Source organism: Tamandua tetradactyla, chromosome 2 (assembly GCF_023851605.1).
Source record: "Tamandua tetradactyla isolate mTamTet1 chromosome 2, mTamTet1.pri, whole genome shotgun sequence".
NCBI classification, from domain to species: domain Eukaryota; kingdom Metazoa; phylum Chordata; class Mammalia; order Pilosa; family Myrmecophagidae; genus Tamandua; species Tamandua tetradactyla.
This window is the reverse complement of record NC_135328.1, coordinates 199,253,732-199,269,439: the sequence shown is the minus strand read 5'-3', so window position 1 is coordinate 199,269,439 and position 15,708 is coordinate 199,253,732. Positions and strand designations below refer to the sequence as shown.

The window sequence follows — 15,708 nt, the reverse complement described above, 5'->3', positions numbered from 1 at the left end:
TTTATGTCTGGTTTTTTTCACTTAGCATGTTTTTTTTTAATTTTTATTTTTTAATTGGAAACATTGTAGGTTTACAAAAAAGTCATATAAAAAATGTTTCCATGTACCCTCCTATTATTGACACTTTGCATTAGTGTTGTAACTTTGTTATAATTGATGTAAAAATATTAAAATATTATTAACTATAATAAATAAATAAATAAACATTAGGGGCTGTCCTTAATCATCATAAGATTCTAAAGTTGAAAAACCAGATAAAATGAGTACTAGTGAGGGTCAGTCACAAGGTTTTTACAATCACCAGGGCACAAGATAAAGGCTAAACAATCATTATCAGAGATTGAGGTAGCTGGATTATAGCTCAGAGATTTCAGGTATTTCCTTCTATCTACTCTAATATACTGGAAAGTAAAAAAGGAAGATCTATATAATGATTCAGTAATCATAATCATCCCTTAAGTACTAACTTCTCTGTTGCAATGTGGTGGCATTTAGCTGGGAGCTTGGCTGGGTCTGAATTGTCCAAGATGGTTTCACTCCATGTGACCATTCATCAGTCAGAAGTCTTAGCCAACTGTGTTAGTTGCCTACAGTTGCTGTAACAAATTATCACACACCTAGTGGCTTAAAACAATATACTTTTATTTCTTACATTTCTGGACCAATCTCAAGTCTTTAGGGCACCCTCCCATATAGACTCTAGGAATCTGCTTCCATGCCTTTTCTAGACTCTGAAGCTGCATTCCTTGGTTCCTGGTTCCTTCTTTCATCTTCAAAGCCAATAGTGTAATATCTTGATTCAGTAGTCACATTGTCTTCTTCTGTGTCAAATTTCTGTTTGCCTCCTTTTGATCACAACACTTGCAATTGCATTTAGGGTTCATCCCGATAATTCAGGATAATTTCCCCATCTCAGGAGCCTTAATTTAATCACATGTGCAAAGTCTCTCTTGCCATGTAAGATCACATTCACAGGTTCCAGACTATCTCTATGAGAGCCATTCAGTCTACCACACAGACCTTCTTTATAGCATGGCAGCTGGCTTCCTAGAGGACAAGCCCAATGTGCAAGTGCTTATGCAGTCTCTACTTGTTTCATGCTTCCTGATGTCCTACTGGCCTATGCTTGTCACATAGCCAAGACCAGAATGAACACAGGAGGGAACCACACAAAGGCATAAATATCTGGAAGCCTGGTTCAGTGGAAGCCACCAATGTAATGGTCAACTACAACCCTTGGATTTTGGGCTTGAAGAAATGGATGAAAGGCAAGGATTCAGGGGGAATGGATGGGGTTAGCTGGAGGTCATGAGGGCAGAGTGCAATGTCCTGCTGTAGCACTTCCCTGCTACAAGTTAAACACTGAGGACAGTGGTTTGGATGAGCTAGCCACAGTGGGGAAACAAATCCTGGAAGGTATGGTGGAGGCTGAGGGTGGGAATGGGAAGGGGCAGAAATCAAGATAGAAGAACCTAAATGTTTCAGGGCATTCCCTCAGGTCAGCCCCACTCTGTGCCTGGGCCTTTAGAAGAGAGAATAGCAAGACTCAGCATGTGACCTTAGGTAGGACTCCCTGCCTTCCAGCCCTAGCAGTGAAGACGTCAAAGCAGACTCACGCTCACGCCCCGCCGGGCCAGCCCGCCCTCCTCTCCCTCTCTTTGTCTGCTGGCCTGGCGGTGCTCCATCCGCCATCTTATCCTTCCCTTTCTCCTCCTGCTCTGGCGGCTCTCCAACCACCACTGTGCCCTCTTCTGCCTTCACCGGCTCCTCCGCCACCAGCCTCGACAGCCTTGCCACCTTCACCTTTCCTCCTCCAGAACAGCTACTGGGGGAGTGGAGACGATACAGAGCAGCTCCCGGAGCCACGACGGAGATCAAAGGGATGGCGTACCCCATCCTGGAACGGCTGACTGTCTGGGAGAACCAGCTCCGGTGAGATCGCCGAGGGGCGCGGGCTTTCCCTGGCGGGACGGCAAGTGGCCGGAGTCCCTCCCTTCCTCCTTCCCAGGCCAGCTGGCAGAATTGGGCAGGCGGTCCCCTCGGGCTGCGGCGGCCGGCGACCCTCCCTGCGTTCGGACCCCCGGGCCGGCTGGCACTCTTCCAAGCCGCTTCCACTGCCGAACCTCCCCCACGACAAGAGTTTTCCAAAGTTAAAGGACCCACAGCAACTTTTACTGGTGGAACCCGTAGACAAACGTGTGCCACGAGCGCCACCTACCGGGCAGGATAAGAAAAACAGAATCCAGAGATTTCACAGAAAAATCTTTCAACCTGTGGGGTCCAACACCCAGGGAAATCTGACTAAATGCCCAGACACCAGCAGAAGATAACGGATCACGCTCAGAAAATTGAAAATATGGCCCAGTCAAAGGAACAAACCAATAGTTCAAATGAGATACAGGAGCTGAAACAACTAATGCTGAATATACGAACAAAAATGGAAAACCTCTTCAAAAATGAAATTGATAAATTGAGGGAGGACATGAAGAAGACATGGGCTGAACAAAAAGAAGAAATAGAAAAACTGAAAAAACAAATCACAGAGCTTATGGAAGTGAAGGATAAAGTAGAAAAGATGGAAAAAATAATGGATACCTACAATGATAGATTTAAAGAGACAGAAGATAGAATTAGTGATTTGGAGGATGGAACATCTGAATTCCAAAAAGAAACAGAAACTATCCGGAAAAGAATGGAAAAATTTGAACAGGGTATCAGGGAACTCAAGGACAATATGAACTGCACAAATATACGTGTTGTGGGTGTCCCAGAAGGAGAAGAGAAGGGAAAAGGAGGAGAAAAACTAATGGAAGAAATTATCACTGAAAATTTCCCAACTCTTATGAAAGACCTAAAATTACAGATCCAAGAAGTGCAGCGCACCCCAAAGAGATTAGACCCAAATAGGCGTTCTCCAAGACACTTACTAGTTAGAATGTCAGAGGTCAAAGAGAAAGAGAGGATCTTGAAAGCAGCGAGAGAGAAGCAATCCATCACATACAAGGGAAACTCAATAAGACTATGTGTAGATTTCTCAGCAGAAACCATGGAAGCTAGAAGACAGTGGGATGATATATTTAAGTTACTAAAAGAGAAAAACTGCCAACCAAGACTCCTATATCCGGCAAAATTGTCCTTCAAAAATGAGGGAGACGCCATACAGTTGTGTTCAGAACTCGATCACTCTGCAACTATTGTTACCATCGAGAATGAGGTTGAGAATAAATTTGTGAGCAGACTAATTAGGGAAAATAATAATATTACCATGAGAATTTGGCTTGGATTATCTCAACATTCTGCCAATCCGTCTTGGAGTTGGTTGGATGGATCAGTAGTGACATTTGTCAAATGGGAAAATAAAAGTAGGAGTGATGGTGGAAAATGTAGCATTTTGTTAGCTTCAGATGAAACTTGGAAAAAAGTTGAATGTTCACATGGTTATGGAAGAGTTGTCTGCAAAGTTCCTCTGGGCCTCGATTACAGAGGAATAGCTATCACATTTGCAGTACTAAGTGTCTTAGCTCTCATCGCCGGACTGATTTGGTGCCTCTTCCAAAGGAACCGTTTGCACTGGGAAGGCTTCTCTTCAGTTCGGTATGAACAAAGAGTGAATGAAGATGAGATTATGCTTCCTTCTTTCCATGACTAAATTCTTTTAAAAATGTGCTAATTTGCATTAATGTGTTCTGAAAAATGAGCCATTTAAAAATGTCCCAATGTCAGTATTTACTGTGTTCCAAAGTAGAAGTCTTAAGTACTTTTTTCAGTTATTTATGCTAGTATCAACAGTTAAATGCGATGTCTGTAAATCTACTTAATAGAGTGGAGAGAAACTAAAACTGGAATCAAAGGACAAATTGTAGTTCAGTAAGTTTGATGTGCATTTTCTCTGTAAGAATGTGGTTGGTAAATACGAAGTATATATTTTAATGGCATTTTAATATAACTTCTTGGAAAATTAAAATTGACTTATTACTGTGCTAGGTCACAAGTATTTAACTTTTCATTTTTAAGAACATCCTGCCAAATGCAGTTAGTACCTCAAGGTAAAAAACCAACTATTATCAGCATTGGTTTAAAATATTCATTTTAGCATTTGAGAAAAATTATTTAAACAATAGGACATACTTTTTGTCTTTTGCATAGCAAAACGATGCCTCTTGGAGAAATGCCACTTATAATATTCAGGAGATATTCCATACCAAGACATTTGAATGCAAATGATTTTTTTGTTCAAAATTATTCATGAAACACTGGTCTTTAAAAAACTGATCTTTTAAAAAATATTTAGTACTTAATGTTTTCAAAATGTGGAAACATTATTTTTAGATTGATTAGGTACTGTTTTTCTGTAACTGTGTTTTTGTCTTTTCCTAAATACTAAATTTGAGTGTATCTTTTTCAAAGGGAATCAACTAGGTTAGCACTTTTTGAAGCTTTTACAAATTGTTTATTTCATGTGTCATGTCAAATTTTGTCAGGGTGTTTTTTTTTTAATAAATTTTTTGCCTCTTTAATATGAGCTAAAGTAGGAAGGGGTCAGTGAAGTAAATTGTTTATGTAATTTACATTTGCAAAACTGTAGATTTTACAATGAAACTCTAAACCTTGTTGTAATTACTGCTAAAATGTTTTATATTATGAATGATTAAGGAAGCACTATTTTGTGGTTATCCCTTTAAATTTTACCACCTAGAATATATTCTTAATAATAGCATCTGCTGGACATGGTGAATATTTTATTCATTGTTTAATTTATATTTGTACTCTAGAATATTTTTGTATAGAATTCATAGATTTGTTTTAAAGTTTAGAGTTTTTATATAATGACAAAGTTGTAAATTTTCTAAGACAGTTTTAATAAAATTTTCAGTTGTCCTGAAATATTTTTTTAACTTCTCAGATTAAAAAAAAAAATGAGGGAGAAATTAAAACATTCTCAGACAAAAAGTCACTGAGAGAATTTGTGACCAAGAGACCAGCTCTGCAAGAAATACTAAAGGGAGCACTAGAGTCAGATACGAAAAGACAGAAGAGAAAGGTATGGAGAAGAGTGTAGAAAGAAGGAAAGTCAGATATGATATATATAATACAAAAGGCAAAATGGTAGAGGAAAATATTATCCAAACAGTAATAACTCTAAATGTTAATGGACTGAATTCCCCAATCAAAAGACATAGACTGGCAGAATGGATTAAAAAACAGGATCCTTCTATATGCTGTCTACAGGAAACACATCTTAGACCCAAAGATAAATATAGGTTGAAAGTGAAAGGTTGGGAAAAGATATTTCATGCAAACAACAACCAGAAAAGAGCAGGAGTGGCTATACTAATATCCAACAAATTAGACTTCAAATGTAAAACAGTTAAAAGAGACAAAGAAGGACACTATCTACTAATAAAAGGAACAATTAAACAAGAAGACATAACAATCATAAATATTTACGCACCGAACCAGAATGCCCCAAAATACGTGAGGAATACACTGCAAACACTGAAAAGGGAAATAGACACATATACCATAATAGCTGGAGACTTCAATTCACCACTCTCATCAATGGACAGAACATCTAGACAGAGGATCAATAAAGAAATAGAGAATCTGAATATTACTATAAATGAGCTAGACTTAACAGACATCTATAGGACATTACATCCCACAACAGCAGGATACACCTTTTTTTCAAGTGCTCATGGATCATTCTCAAAGATAGACCATATGCTGGGTCACAAAGCAAGTCTTAAAAAATTTAAAAAGATTGAAATCATACACAACACCTTCTCGGATCATAAAGGAATGAAGTTGGAAATCAATAATAGGTGGAGTGCCAGAAAATTCACAAATACATGGAGGCTCAACAACACACTCTTAAACAACAAGTGGGTCAAAGAAGAAATTGCAAGAGAAATTAGTAAATACCTAGAGGCGAATGAAAATGAAAACACAACATATCAAAACTTATGGGACGCAGCAAAGGCAGTGCTAAGAGGGAAATTTATTGCCCTAAATGCCTTTATCAGAAAAGAAGAAAAGGCAAAAATGCAGGAATTAGCTGTCCACTTGGAAGAACTGGAGAAAGAACAGCAAACTAATCCCAAAGTAAGCAAAAGGAAAGAAATAACAAAGATTAGAGCAGAAATAAATGAAATTAAAAACATGAAAACAATAGAGAAAATCAATAAGACCAGAAGTTGGTTCTATGAGAAAATCAATAAGATTGATGGGCCCTTATCAAGATTGACAAAAAGAAGAAGAGAGAGGATGCAAATAAATAAGATCAGAAATGGAAGAGGAGACATAACTACTGACCTCACAGAAATAAAGGAGGTAATAACAGGATACTATGAACAACTTTACGCTAATAAATACAACAATTTAGATGAAATGGACGGGTTCCTGGAAAGACATGAACAACCAACTTTGACTCAAGAAGAAATAGATGACCTCAACAAACCAATCACAAGTAAAGAAATTGAATTAGTCATTCAAAAGCTTCCTAAAAAGAAAAGTCCAGGACCAGACGGCTTCACATGTGAATTCTATCAAACATTCCAGAAAGAATTAGTACCAACTCTCCTCAAACTCTTCAAAAAAATCGAAGTGGAGGGAAAACTACCTAATTCATTTTACGAAGCCAACATCACCCTCATACCAAAACCAGGCAAAGATATTACAAAAAAAGAAAACTACAGACCAATCTCTCTAATGAATATAGATGCAAAAATCCTCAATAAAATTCTAGCAAATCGTATCCAACAACACATTAAAAGAATTATACATCATGACCAAGTAGGATTCATCCAAGGTATGCAAGGATGGTTCAACACAAGAAAATCAATTAATATAATACACCATATCAACAAATCAAAGCAGAAAAATCACATGATCATCTCAATTGATGCAGAGAAGGCATTTGACAAGATTCAACATCCTTTCCTGTTGAAAACACTTAAAAAGATAGGAATACAAGGGAACTTCCTTAAAATGATAGAGGGAATATATGAAAAACCCACAGCTAATATCATCCTCAATGGGGAAAAATTGAAAACTTTCCCCCTAAGATCAGGAACAAGACAAGGATGTCCACTATCACCACTATTATTCAACATTGTGTTAGAGGTTCTAGCCAGAGCAATTAGACAAGAAAAAGAAATACAAGGCATCAAAATTGGAAAGGAAGAAGTAAAACTATCACTGTTTGCAGACGATATGATACAATACGTCGAAAACCCAGAAAAATCCACAACAAAACTACTAGAGCTAATAAATGAGTACAGCAAAGTAGCAGGTTACAAGGTCAACATTCAAAAATCTGTAGCATTTCTATACACTAGTAATGAACAAGCTGAGGGGGAAATCAAGAAACGAATCCCATTTACAATTGCAACTAAAAGAATAAAATACCTAGGAATAAATTTAACTAAAGAGACAAAAAACCTATATAAAGAAAACTACAAAAAACTGTTAAAAGAAATCACAGAAGACCTAAACAGATGGAAGGGCATACCGTGTTCATGGATTGGAAGACTAAATATAGTTAAGATGTCAATCCTACCTAAATTGATCTACAAATTCAATGCAATACCAATCAAAATCCCAACAACTTATTTTTCAGAAATAGAAAAACCATAGGCAAATTTATCTGGAAGGGCAGGGTGCCCCGAATTGCAAAAAACATCTTGAGGAAAAAAAACGAAGCTGGAGGTCTCGCGCTGCTGGACTTTAAGGCATATTATGAAGCCACAGTGGTCAAAACAGCATGGTATTGGCATAAAGATAGATATATCGACCAATGGAATCGAATAGAGTGCTCAGATATAGACCCTCTCATCTACGGACATTTGATCTTTGATAAGGCAGTCAAGCCAACTCACCTGGGACAGAACAGTCTCTTCAATAAATGGTGCCTAGAGAACTGGATATCCATATGCAAAAGAATGAAAGAAGACCCATATCTCACACCCTATACAAAAGTTAATTCAAAATGGATCAAAGATCTGAACATTAGGTCTAAGACCATAAAACAGTTAGAGGAAAATGTAGGGAGATATCTTATGAAACTTACAATTGGAGGCGGTTTTATGGACTTTAAACCTAAAGCAAGAGCACTGAAGAAGGAAATAAATAAATGGGAGCTCCTCAAAATTAAACACTTTTGTGCATCAAAGAACTTCATCAAGAAAGTAGAAAGACAGCCTACACAATGGGAGATAATATTTGGAAATGACATATCAGATAAAGGTCTAGTATCCAGAATTTATAAAGAGATTGTTCAACTCAACAACAAAAAGACAGCCAACCCAATTACAAAATGGGAAAAAGACTTGAACAGACACCTACCAGAAGAGGAAATACAAATGGCCAAAAGGCACATGAAGAGATGCTCAATGTCCCTGGCCATTAGAGAAATGCAAATCAAAACCACAATGAGATATCATCTCACACCCACCAGAATGGCCATTATCAACAAAACAGAAAATGACAAGTGCTGGAGAGGATGCGGTGAAAGAGGCACACTTATCCACTGTTGGTGGGAATGTCAAATGGTGCAACCACTGTGGAAGGCAGTTTGGCGGTTCCTCAAAAAGCTGAATATAGAATTGCCATACGACCCAGCAATACCATTGCTGGGTATCTACTCAAAGGACTTAAGGGCAAAGACACAAACGGACATTTGCACACCAATGTTTATAGCAGCGTTATTTACAATTGCAAAGAGATGGAAACAGCCAAAATGTCCATCAACAGAAGAATGGCTAAACAAACTGTGGTATATACATACGATGGAATATTATGCAGCTTTAAGACAGGATAAACTTATGAAGCATGTAACAACATGGATGGACCTAGAGAACATTATGCTGAGTGAGTCTAGCCAAAAACTAAAGGACAAATACTGTATGGTCCCACTGATGTGAACAGACATTCGAGAATAAACGTGGAATATGTCATTGGTAACAGAGTCCAGCAGGAGGTAGAAACAGGGTAAGATAATGGGTAATTGGAGCTGAAGAGATACAGACTGTGCAACAGGACTAGATACAAAAACTAAAAAATGGACAGCACAATAATACCTAATTGTAAAGTAATCATGTTAAAACACTGAATGAAGCTGCATCTGAGCTATAGGTTTTGTTTGTTTGTTTGTTTTTGTTTTTTTGTTTTTTTATTATTATTATTAAAAAAAAAAGCAGACTCACAAGCAGGGAAAGTCATCTGAAGATAATATTCTTCCTATTTTGTGGATAAGCAAATTGTGGCAAAGAGAGGGGAAAAACTCAACCCAGGTCTCACTCTTTATATCCTGTTCAATTCTTGCTGCAATCACAGGGAAGGTGGAGGAAAGGGCTCCTGAGCTTGCTGGGATGCCCCTAGAGGGTGGTGGGAGGAGCTCCTGAGAGGACATCCCTCCCTGTATTCTGCACTTGTGCCGTCTTCCCTGAGGAAGCCTGGCTGCAGGCCCATTCTCAGTTCTTTCTGCTTCTCACTGTGGGCAGAGCCCTGTGAGGAAATAATAGAGAGGGGATGACAGACTGGAGTCAGATCTAGTGTTCTAGTTTGCTAGCTGCCGGAATCCATCACAACCAGAAACGGATTGGCTTTTAATAAAAGGGGATTTATTTTGTTAGTTCTTCAGAGGAAAGGCAGCTAACTTTCCACTGAGGTTCTTTCTTACGTGGGAAGGCACAGGATGGCCTCTGCTGGCCTTCTCTCCAGGCCCTGGGTTCCAACAACTTTCCCCGGGGTGACTTCTTTCTGCATCTCCAAAGGCCTGGGTTGAGCTTCGAGTGCTGAGATGAGGAATGCCGAGCTGCATAGGCTATGCTATGTTGTGCTCTCTCATTTAAGCATCAGCCAATTAAGTCAAACGTCATTCATTGTAGCAGGTACGCCTCCTAGCCAACTGCAGATGTAATGAGCAACAGCTGAGGTTCATATACCATTGGCTCAAGTCCACAGCAACAGAACCTAGGTGCCTTCACCTGGCCAAGTTGACAACTGAATCTAACTACCACACCTAGATTTGCCTTCAGGCACCCCCTCTGGAGGGGGAGTCTCCACTCGGCCTTCAGGGCCCCCTGTCTGAAGGGTCAGGGGACAGAGATCTGAAGGATGTAGGGAAACTGCACAAAGATCAGAGTTCATAGGTCAGGCCCAGGGGAGATAGGGGTTCTGCCGGCAAGGTCAAGGCAGGGTTTCTAGCAAGTTGGGAAGGTGGGGTTTGCCAGGTTTAGTCCTGGGGGCTAGTTGGGGGGATGGGGAAATAGGAGGGAGTATAGGACCTTCAACCTGAGTGACCTTGAGTTTATCTTGCTCTCCTGAGCTGATCCCTAGGGCCACCCAGAGCAACCAGCACAGCGGCTCAATAATGCATGAGTCAGCCAATCCTCTGGCCCCCTCTCCACGGAGAAGGCAACCACACGTCCAGCCCCAGCCCTGCTGCCCCCTCCCAGCTTGTCTGGGAGTGGGTGAAAGAGGGAGACATGCTGAGTCCCTGACCTGATGGAAGGGGGATGGAAGAAGCTGGAGGGAGGAGGGGATGGAAGGGGTTGGTGGAGGGAAACAAGGATCGGGGTCTGATGCATTCACAGCAAAAGTTTCTCCTCCTTGGAACCTGAGTGCTTTGCTGGAAGACTGCCCCAGCAAGTGGCAGGGGGTGGGGTAGGGCGGGGAGGAGGCCTAGTCTGGGGAGGAAGGCAGAATTAGAGAAAGGCGTGGAGAGGGAGGTGGAGAACAAAAGAAATAGAAGGAAGGAAAGAAGCAGAAGCAGGTATAGTGGTATGAATATGAATACTGGTGTGCAAATTCAGGGAGATAAGCAATGGGCTGTGTATTTTTATAAACCCACTCAGAGCCTTCATTCCACCTGGCAGGTGAGAAATCCAAATCTCCCATTGTTGGGCTCTCTCAACCCCCTGCAGCTCCTACAGTTGGGCTGAGGTCCAGAGGTAGGAACCAGAAATAGACAAGGCTCTTCCAGTCTGGTTCGGGCACTGGGTCACCCTGGCCAACTGGCCTTCATGACCCCTTCAGTTCAGGGACTGTGCCATTTCCGTGCCAGCCAGGCTTGGGCCATGGGGTCTGGTGAACCTGGGAGCTGTCCTAAGTGCCACTCATCCCCTTGAACCCAGGGCCTAGATCTCTCGCTTCCCTGGGACTGGGGAGACTGTGCTGCCCCTCTCCATCCCCACCTGAGGGATTGGGGAAGGGTCTCTCCCTATGGTCCCTAGAAGCCCCAGGCAGTTTTCTGTCCCAGGGCCATACCCCTGCATTTCTCTGGTCCCCAGGTCTGGGGATCTGTCCACCACCAGAGTCCTTGTCCTTGGGACCAGCCCAGCAGCCCCACTCAGACCTGGAGCTTTCTGGCCCAGCCAGAGAGCCTGGGGTAGGATCCCCAGAACGTCACTGGCTATCCCTGTGGGGGTGGGGGTGGGACCTGAGAGTCCCTGTGGTCAGAAGATAGGAGGCAGCAGGAATGTCCCGATCAAGAATCAGACAGTGGTAAATTACTACGTGCACATTTGTGTTGGGATGGCTCTGTGCCTGGCTCCAGGCTGGTCTACAAGGCTCCAGTCACCTGGCCTTTGAGAATTTCTTGAAAAGTGTCCATCGACAAATGAATGGGTACAGAATGCAGTATATGCATACAATGGAACACTATTTGGCCATAAAAAGTTCTGATACATGTCACATCATGGATAAACCTTGAAAACATCATGCTGAGTGAAATATGGCAGACCCAAAAGGACAAATGTTGTGTGATTCCACTTATATGAACTATCTAGAATAGGGAAATTCACAGAGATAGAAATTAATTAGAGGTTACAGGGAATGGGGAAAGAAGGATGGGGAGTTATTGCTTAATTAGGTACAGAGTTTCTGTTTAGGGAAATGAAAAAGTTTTGGCAATGGATGGTGGTTGTCAGAGAAAGAAGATACCTGCTACCCTCCAGGGAAGGGTTCTCATTGCACAGAGGGTGGCAAAGAGCATAACGATGCCTGCTACCAGGAACAGCAGTCCTGGGGTCTCGACACACTCCATGGTTTGCAGGTGTCAGGGTCACCAACAAAAGCATGAACATGACTCACACAGTGGATGAAACAATGTCTACTCACATAAAGACAGAGCAAGGTCAGCTTCACTGGTGGTGTGACTGCCCAAGGACAATGGATCTGCAGGGAGGTGGACTATACACACCCCTTTTGTGCTGGTCAGAGGAGCCTGTTCTCTCCCTGATGGGAGTAAATACAGCAGTGGGGTTGACCAGATGCCTTGTCATGCACACACCTGGCTAAGCAATTCCTGGGAATGTTTACGTGTGCTCAGGGCAAAAGGGGAAGGAATGCGTGGACAGACCACAATCATTGTGTTTTGTGTCAAGACACCCAAGAAAGGATCTTGGCATTCCCATGTTGTCCTAGAAGCCAGGGCAACACACCTAGTCCTGAGCACAGGGTTCACCTGTGGGTCACAGGGAAAGGTGGTAGGGTGTGCTGTGGCTGTCCCCTTCCACAGCAGTGATGGAGCACAACCCTGTAGATGTAATTAATGCCACTGAAATGTTCACTTAAAAATGGTTAAAATGACTCATTTCATGTTGTATATACATTATAAGAAATGTTTTATTGTGAAATATCTCATCATATAGAAAAAATGAATATATAAACACGCATTTATAGACATGTATAAAAGAATATATATTTATACACAGATCTATATAAAACTATGTGCACATTTGAAGAACAAAAATAAAATAAATAGCCAGGCACTGGCCACTAGTTGAATGGGACATTCCAGTATCTTTTAAGCGACTCCATATGGTGCTCACCTTTCCTCATCTTTTCAGAGAAAAATACCATCCTGAAAATGGTGTTTAATCACTTTGTTTGCAAGCCATCTTATCCATTGGATACAGCAAGAACAGCGCCGTGAACCCACAAAACTTTTAGTTAACATTCTAATTTCTTTTCAAATCATATGATAATTGAATAAATAAATGGGGAAGAAGAAATTTTCCCTCCAGAATTTCAAAAAGTATACTGTTCTGTAGATGTAGACACTCCTCTCCTCCAGGAGAGGGCGCTTTATCAGGTTAGCAGGACTTTACACCTAGTTTGCTAAGATTTTTTTTTTTTTTGGCATGGGCAGGCTCTGGGACTCAAACCTGGGTCTCCCGCATGGCAGGTGAGAATTCTGTCACTGAGCCACTGTTGCCTGCCCCGTTTGCTAAGAATTTTAAGCATAAAAGATTGTGAAATTTTATCAGATGAGTTTTCAGTATAAATTGGAATGTTTACTTGGTTTATCTTTTCTAACATGCTGAGATGATGAATTACATTAAGATATTTTCTAATATTAAATCAGCCTCCTAGAATAAATTCAACTTGGCCATGATGTATTTATTATCTTTTAAATACACTGCTAGATTTAGTTTGCTAATATTTTGTTATTTTGCTTAGGGCACTTACATCTATGTTATTAAGGGCTATTGTTCTATTGTTTTATATTTTTTATATCATAATTATTTGAATTTATCTACTTTACTTTGATTTTAAATTTGTCATAAAATTGTTTATACTATTATTATCTTTTTAAAAATGTTTGTGGCAAGATATACATGACTTAAAGTTTACCATTTTACCCGCTTTTCAGTGTACAGCTTAAAGGCATTAAGTACATTCACAGTGTCATGCAACCACTACCACTATCTAGTTCCAGAACTTTTCCATTACCCCAGAGAGAAACTCCATCTGCATTCAGTAATAATTCCCCATTTCCCTCACTCCCCAGCCCCTGTAAACCTCTAATGTACTTTCTCTCTATGAATTTTCTTATACTGGATGTTTCAGATAAGTGGAATCTTGCAATATTTGTCCTTTTAGGTCAGGCTTATTTCACTTTTCATGTTTTCAAGGTTCATTCATGTAGTAGCATGTATAAGAACTTCATTTCTTTTTCTTTTTTTTATTGTGAATTATAACATATATATAAAAAAGCAACACGTTTCCGAGTACATTTTAACAAGTAGTTATAGAACCGATTTTAAAGTTTGGTATGGGTGACAGTTCCATGATTTTTCATTTTTTCTTCTAGCTGCTCCAAGACACTGGAGACCAACAGAAATATCAATATAATGACTCAGCAGTCATAGTCATTTGTTAAATTTTATCTTCTCTTTAAATTATATTTACAGAGAATAAAGCAATAAATTTCAAAGTACATTGCAACAATTAGTTGTAGAACAGATTTCAGAGTTTGGTATGGGCTACAATTCCACAATTTTAGGTTTTTATTTCTACCTGTTCTAAGGTACTGGAGGCTAAAAGAAATATAATGATTCAGACTCATACTCATTTGTTAAACCTGACCTTCTGTGTATAACTCCACCATCACCTTTGATCTTTCTCCCATTCTTTAGGGGTATTTGGGCTATGCCCATTCTTTTCCATGTTGGAAGGGGCTGTCGATAATATGGGATGGGAGATGGAACTAGCTGATGTTCTGGAAGGGCTGGCCCCTGTGCATCTCAGGACCCATCTGGAGGTTGTAGGTTTTGCAGAGTTACCGTAGTGCATGGAACCTTTGTAGAATCTTATATAATGCCCTAGGTATCCTTTAGGATTGGCAAGAATGGTTTTGGTTGGGGGTTGGCAAGTTATGTTAGGTAGCAATGTCTAACTGAAGCATGTGTAAGAGTGACCTAAAGTGTAGACTCTTGACTCTATTTGAACTCTCTCAGCCACTGATACCTTCTTGGTTACACTTCTCTTTCCCCTTGTGGTCAGGATGGCATTGTTGATCCCATGGTGCCAGGGCCAGACTCATACCTGGGAGTCATCTCCCATGCCGCCAGGGAGGCTTTCATCCCTGAATGTCATGTACCATATGGGGGGAGGTTAATGGTTTCATTTGCAGAGTTGGACTTAGAGAGAGAAATGCCACATCTGAGCAACAAAAGAGGTCCTCTGGGAATTGCCTGAAAATGTAAAGCTGTGTTCCAGTAGCCATGTTTCTTGAAAATGATTGTATAATGATATAGCTTTCACAGTGTGACTGTGTGATTGTGAAAATCTTGTGTCTGATGCTCCTTTTATCTACCTTATCAACAGACGAGTAAAACATATGGAATAAAAATAAATAATAGGGGGAACAAATGTTAAAATAAGTTTAGATTGAAATGCTAGTGATCAATGAAAGGGAGGGGTAAGGGGTATGGTATGTATGAATTTTTTTCTGTTGTCTTTTTCTTTTTTCTGAATTAATGCAAATGTTCTAAGAAATGATCATGATGATGAATATGCAACTATGTGATGATATTGTGAATTACTGATTATATATGTAGAACAGAATGATCATAAGTTAAGAATGTGTTAGTTTGTTGTTATATTTTTAAAAAAAATTTAAAAAATTAATAAAAAAAGAAAAAAAAAGAGAGGTCCTCTGGATGTGACTCTTAGGTATAGGTAGGCTAAGCTTCTCCGCTATATACATATGCTTCACAAGAACAAGCCTCAAGATCAAGGGCTTGGTCTATTGATTTGGGTGTCCCTAATGTTTGGCAGAGTATCGGGTTTCCCCAGGGGTAAAATTTAATAGTTCCAGTTCCATATTCTTTCTCCCATCCCTCAAGGGACTTGCCAATACTTTTTGATTATCTGCTTAATAATCTGGGATGCATCCAAGCATTATATTAAGCTATACAG

At 40.2% G+C, this 15,708-nt stretch overlaps 1 long non-coding RNA gene across 2 annotated transcripts in view; it reads right to left on the bottom strand.

Annotated features, from left to right (window-relative positions):
* Positions 1-15,708, bottom strand: part of LOC143674658 (uncharacterized) — a 44,281-nt gene that overhangs the window by 17,255 nt on the left and 11,318 nt on the right. The gene's annotated exons all lie outside the window — the stretch shown is intronic.